The following is a 6991-nucleotide window of genomic DNA, read 5'->3' on the forward strand; positions in this document are numbered from 1 at the left end:
TGTCTGGCCCCTGAAAGGTCAGCCACTGATGGTTAGTCCTCACCCCTGTGTGCTGAGGTGGAAGTGCATGTACATGTGGGCGTGTGACCAGTGCACAGCCTGTGTGCCTCACTTTGCCATATCGCCACTCTCTGAAGAGGGGTGGCCAATCTCTTGCCAAATTCTGCCTTAGAATTCTACCAAATGGTGACAGTGGCAAAAAGAAGCCGACCTTCGAAGCAGTCAGATCTGCTCTTACTGACAGAGTGATTTGAAAAGAGAAGGTTTAAGAAGCAGTCAGGGTCTGGAGAGGTGGCCCAGTGGTTAAGGGAGGACATTGTCCTTCCACAGCATCCAGGCTTGGTTCTCAGCACCCGCGTGGCAGCTCAGAGGACTCAATGCTCTCTTTTGGCATCTGTGGGTGCTAGGCACATGGAACACTGACATATATGCAGGTTAAAAACACCTACACATAAACGAAAAGAATTGCCTATATTTATAGGTAATGGTAATTGACTTTTATCATGTCTTTAGTCTTTAAAAAAAATAAGCCAGATTTTATAGAAGTTTTACAAAATCCCGTAAGAATGTCCAAAGCAGAAGAGTTGGGAAGGCAGTGTTGAAGACGCTGCAGTGTGACTGTGGGAGGTGGCAGTGCAGGACTCTGTCTGTGTGGGGAGACATCTTTGAAGGGAGCTGTTTATGTTGACTCACTTGACTCTCTCTCTCTCTCTCTCTCTCTCTCTCTCTCTCTCTCTCTCTCTCTCTCTCTCTCTCTCTCTCTCCTCACCATGTTGTCTAACCTGCTCTTTGAACTCATGGTCCTCTTGCCTTGCCTTCTAAGTGCTGGGATTATAGACATGTGTCACTGCATCCAGCTTCACTGTCATTTCTCTTAAAAAGAGGTCCTTGAAAAAATGTACTGAGAATCTTTGGAAGTCAACTTGGGGGGACCTCGGGACTGTATTTGCTGATCCTCTGATGTCTTTGACAGAAAGCTTGATAAAACATTAACTTCACGATCACTAGAGCTACAAATGCCACAGACTCCAAACAAGATGTGTGAAGTTAATTCCGCCGCTGTTATTGCACAGAAATATTAAAATAGCTTTTAAAATCAGTGCTGTGTAAAGATGGGGTCGATACTCTTAACCTTTACCCTTTCCTAACACGTGGGTTTGGTCCATATTTATCGCACTGGACTTTAACTGCCTCACCGCTACAGATGTGCAGCAGGTCCTTTCTGTCTCAGCAGGTCCACATCCACGGACTCAACCGACTACAGTTGGAAAACATTCAATAATAAGAACATTGCGTCTGTGATGAACGCATACAGACATTTCTCTTGTCTTTGCTCCCTTAACAACACAGCATAGCAACTGTTGATATGGCTTTTAAGTTATGAGTGCTCTAGAGATGATCTTCTGTGCGGTGCGGATGTGGAGCTTGGCATTACCGAGGTCCTGGAACCAGTCCCCTAGGCATGCTGAGGGACCGCACACGTTGGCTTTCCTTTGCAGGTGTTTGTTTTAAATGTTTTTTCAGCATTTCATGGCAGTGAGATATAGTCTTAAGTGACTGAGTCTCCCAGCAAACTGCTGTCATTGTGCAGATACTTTGACTTTCTCCAAGGGCTCAGAAGACACTGAAGAATGTTATTTTTGCTGTGCTTCAGTTAGACGTGGGAACTTTTCCTTTTGTTTAAGATAGTCTTTTTTATTACATTATTTTATTTATTTGCATTCCAAAAGTTGCCCCTCTTCCTTGTCCCCTTGCCCCAGCCTCTGTGAGGGTACTACTCCCCTACCTGGCCACAGCCCCATCACCCTTCTTTCCTGGGGTATCGAGTTTCCACAGGATTAAGCACATGCTCTCCCACTGAGGCATCTGCTACCCATGTGCCGGGGCCCAAACATATGCTCCTTGGTTTTTTGCTTAGTCTCTGGGAGCTCTGAGGGGTCCGGGTTAGAGGACACTGTTGTTCTTCCTATGGGGTTGCCATCCCCTTCAGCTCCTTTAGTCCTTCCTCGCTAATTCTTCCATATTGGTCCCCAACCCTCAGTCCAATGGTTGGCTATGTCAGTCAATTTGTCTCAGTCAATCGCTGGTAAAGCCTCTCTCAGAAAAGCTATGCCAGGCTCCTGTCTGCAAGCACAATATGGCTTCAGGTAATAGTGTCAGGATTTGATGTGTGTGCAGCCAAGTTGGGCTGGTCACTGGGTGGCCTTTCCTTCAGTTTCTGCTCCATATTTGTCCCTGCATTTCCTTTAGACAGGAACAATTCTGCGTTAAAAATTTTGAAGATGGGTGGTGGTCTCCTGCCTCGACTGAGGTCATGTCTGTCTACTGGGGTCATGTCTGTCTACTGGGGTCATGTCTGTCTACTGGGGGTCATGTCTGTCTACTGGGGTCATGTCCGTCTACTGGGGTCATGTCTGTCTACTGGGGTCATGTCTGTCTACTGGGGTCATGTCCGTCTACTGGGGTCATGTCTGTCTACTGGGGTCATGTCTGTCTACTGGGGTCATGTCCGTCTACTGGGGGTCATGTCTGTCTATTGGGGTCATGCCCGTCTACTGGGGTCATGTCTGTCTACTGGGGACGGTCTCTGCAGGTTCCATCTGCTGGGCACTCTGGCCCATTGGGTCCTGGTAGCCTCTTACATCCCAGGTCTCTGGGACTCTCTAGAGGTTCCCCTCCTCCCCTAACCCCACCTACTGCACATTTCGATTAATTCTCCTGGCCCTCTGGGTTCCCTGCCTGTTTCCCCCCTACCTGATCTTGTTTGCCCTTTTCCCCTTCCCCCTCCCCTCTTCCTCCAAGTTCCCTCCCTCCCTCTGTCTCCCATGATTATTTTGTTCCCCTTTTCAGGTATCTGTACTTGAGCTTTCCTTCTTGTTAAGCTTCCTACCATCTGTGATTTGTATCATGGGTAGTCTGAACTGTTTGGCTGGTATCCACTAAACAGTCAGTACATACCATGCATGTCCTTTTGGGTTTGGATTACCTCACATCAGGATGATATTTTCTAGTTCCATTCATTTGCCTGCAAAATTCATGATGTCTTCATTTTTAATAGCTGAAAAATTCCAGTGTGTAAATGAACTATATTTTCTGTATCCATTTTCCAGTTGAGGGACATGTAGGTTGTTTCCAATTCTGGCTATTACAAATAAGGCTGCTATGAGCATAGTGAAGCACGTGTCCTTGTTATATGTTGGAACATCTTTTGGATATATGCCCAGGAGTGATATATCTGGGTTTTCAGGTAGAACTATTTTTAGTTTTCTGAGGAACAGCCAGATTGTTTTCCAAAGTGGTTGTACCAGCTTGTCCCTAAGCTGAGCTTTATTCCTGGAGGTGGGAGGAGAGAACCATCTCTTTATAACTTTCCTCTGACTGTCATACATGTACCATAGCATACATTCCCTCCACAACTCCTGAACACACACACCACACACACACACACACACACACACACACACACACACACACACACACACACTAATTAGTTAATTATTGGACATCTGCTACGTGGTAGTTCTTTTTCACATTGTTGTGACACAACACCTGGCACAAACAAGTTGAGGGTTTCCTTTACCTCTGTATTTGGGGAATGCAGCCCATCCTGTCAGGGAGAGACTGCAGCGAGTGGTGTATGACTGTGGGGACAGAAGCATGAGCTGACTGGTTACACTGAAGGGACAGGCCGGAGGTCGAGAGCTTGGGCTGGAATCAGAGCCAAGGCAGAACATGGGATCTATGCCCATTACCCAGTTACCCTCTTCTTTTCTTTCATCTAAGTTTCAGTATTAAAGGTTCTACAGTGTCCCCAAACAATGCTGCCCATTGCAGAGGACTAACTGTTCAAACACTTGAGTCTATGGAAGACATTTTACATTCAACCACGCCATCTTGCCCCTGACTTCCACAGGCTTATGACCATCTCGTAAGGTAAAGTACATTCTGTCTAACTTTAAAAGTCCCCGTAGTTTTACAACTCCAGCACTGTTCAAAGTCTGCTCTGTAACTCAAGGTGATCTTTTAACTCTGAGCCCCTGGAAATCGAAGACAAAGCTCTACGCTTCCCATTTTCAGTGGCACCGACTCAATATTCTGATTCTAGATGGGAGAAATGGGGGTACAACAAGGAAAAGAACAGATCAAACAAAATCTAAACCTACCTGGGCGAACACCAATTCATGCAGTTTCATGTCTGACACCCAGAGCTCCAACAGGCTTGGGTGGCCCTGATCCTACAGCTCTGATTTCTATAGCAAATGTAGACTCCTCCTTGCAGTCGGTTCAACTGGGAATCTACAGCTTGTCGCAGCGGACGTGCTGCTTTCTCAGCACCTTAAGCAATGGGGTTCCCACTGAAACTTGGGTTTCAATTTAATGCCATCACACACATTCCCAGTTAGGAGCTTCAAAGAGGGAATGCTACTCAGTTATGTGTAGCCTGTCTTCAACAGCTTGGTGTAAGCCTTCACAACACTATAAAGCGTATGTTCTATGTTTTTGCAAAAGGGCATCATGGGGGTGCTCCTGCCACATCCAGCTTGAGATGTAGCCTGGCCCCCTTCTTCCACAGCTCCAGTGGCCTTTGAGCACTGAGCCAGAGAAGACATTTGCTTTGGCAGTCTATGGAAGGCTGTGCAGGCTCTCTACTTTCTCAGGCGCGATCTACTTCTTCCTTTCAAGAGGATTTATATTTTTATATACTAGATGAATGGAGTCTTGTCCTTCAGGGACCTTTCCCATCATCCCAACAGAGAGTGGGGAAGGTTCTCTTTAATTGCACTCAGTCTCTTAATGATAACGACCATGTTGTCTGCATCCTTAAGCTTACTCTCCATCCCTTGCCAACCTGCACATTTTTCACATCTTTCTCCTCCGAGTTCTGCTCGTTCATGTAAATGTGACTAAGAGCAGTGAACGGTAACTTGAATGCTACCCTGCATCGACATTTCCTCCACCAAGCAAGAGCTCTTGGGCCCCTCTAGAATGGCACAAGCACAGACCTTGCTGTGTATTTGTGTTGACTCTGTGGTCTTCTCAGCTCCCAGCAGAATAGCCGAGTAAGCTCCGCCTCCAGCATTCTAGGACTTCTGTCACCTGAAGCCCCAAACTCCTCCCCCTTCCCCTGAGAACACTTCTGATATTCTACAGACCACATGGCTAGGTTTTTTTCACAACAAAAACGTATTCAGTGATCCTAATTTTCTGCATTAGTTACTTTTCTTATTTCACTGACAGAATGCCTGAAAGACATAGCTTTAAATAGATTATTCTGGTTCACAGTCCTGGAGATTTAGTGAATCACAGCAGTGATGATCAAGATGCAGGGTGTTGGGCCAGAACGAGGGATGGGCTGCAACCAACAGTTCTGCTTCTTGGCAGCCCACTTCCTGCAGCTCGTCCCAGCTCTAAAGCTTCCCAACCTTTCTATGTTGCATGCAATCCGGAGAGAAAGTGTGCAGTTATGTGAGCCTGTGGAATATTTCACACTCAAAGCATCATAATAGCTCACGAATGCAGTACGTGATTTAAAAAGTGGAAAGGGCATAGAGTGAAATAAGTCTCCCTCTCACTGCAGCCCCATCACCACCTAATGTCCCACAGGCTTCCGGTTCCTGTGTCTTCATACGACCATTTCAGTTTTATAGGTATGTGGAAGAGTGCTCTGCTGCTCCCCATTAAGTATGGCATACTGTCTTTGGTATTTTATATCCTTGCATTCTTTCCATATGTATACATTGTAAAAATTAATATATACATAATACATTATATGTAACATTTAAGAACCACCTCTTTTAAAAATTGTGACTTAGTATTCATTATATGGAAATACCATAATTTATTTAACCAGACCATGTTGAAAAATCTACAGTTGCTTGGCTGTATAAATAGTGCTACATTGTATGCCACTGGAGGTAGAGAGATAATAATGATTAAAGTAATGTGTCTGAGGTCTGACTTGACAGTCGCAGACTCCTGTCTGAGGCCTGAATTAGTCTGTTTGTATGGTGTTTGTTGTTAGAAGTCACACACCACCCAACTCTCACTAAAGCCATACCTTTAGGATCTGAACTACTAAGCTCTCTATGTATTCTACACATTTTTTACAATGAACAAATCTTTGAAGTGGCTTTTAGACTTTATTGAAGGAGAAGAGTTGATATGCCTAGTGCCTTAAATAGCTTTAAAAGTCTGGAACCAAATTTCAAGTATAAATTTGCATATTAATTTTGATTTTTTCCTTTTGTTTTTGATTCTGCTTATCGTTCAGTTGTAGAGAACTTGGATGTGACCTAGTTGGAAGGTTGCCTGTTTTTGTAAAATCAATGGGTAAAAACATGGCGGGATTATTCCTTGGTGTATTAACTGTGCCCTGCAATCTTGTTAACTGTTTTGAAGCTTGCACTTATCACAGCGTGAAGCCATTTGGAATGTGTGCATTGGGAGAGTTTTCTTTGTGCACATTCTGTGTATTAACCAGTGATCTGCAAGGTGGCAAAGTGAACGGTTACTTCCTTACTGAAATGATGCCCACTGGGCAGTGGGTGGGTGAGAGCCAGACCGTGGCATATTGAGGCAAGCACAGGAGAATCAGAGGCCTGCTCCGTTTCTCTGGTCTAGCATTGCCACTCAATACTATGAGAGAGGCAGGGCATGGGATGGGAGTGGGGTGGACTGGACGGGGCCAGAGGATTAGAGCATGGAGAGCATTTCAATTTAATAAGATTTTGTTGGACTCTAAGAGGTTGTTTGAGGAAGTTGTGTCCAAAATGATCCCCCTCTGCTATTAGCTGTAATTGAGGGCAACGAGTTCACCTCTCTTCAGGTGTTCCCAATATTTGAAGAGTCGTCACCCTTAGATAGGATTTTATGTGGTAAGCACATTTACGGTAATAGACTTTTTATGTATTTAGTAGCAACCAATTTAGAGCATTCCAAATGTGCATTCTAAAACAATGAGTTTTCTACTGACAGTTGCTCAGAAAAAAGC

The sequence above is a fragment of the Rattus rattus genome, chromosome 3 (genome assembly GCF_011064425.1).
Source record: "Rattus rattus isolate New Zealand chromosome 3, Rrattus_CSIRO_v1, whole genome shotgun sequence".
Lineage (NCBI taxonomy): Eukaryota > Metazoa > Chordata > Mammalia > Rodentia > Muridae > Rattus > Rattus rattus.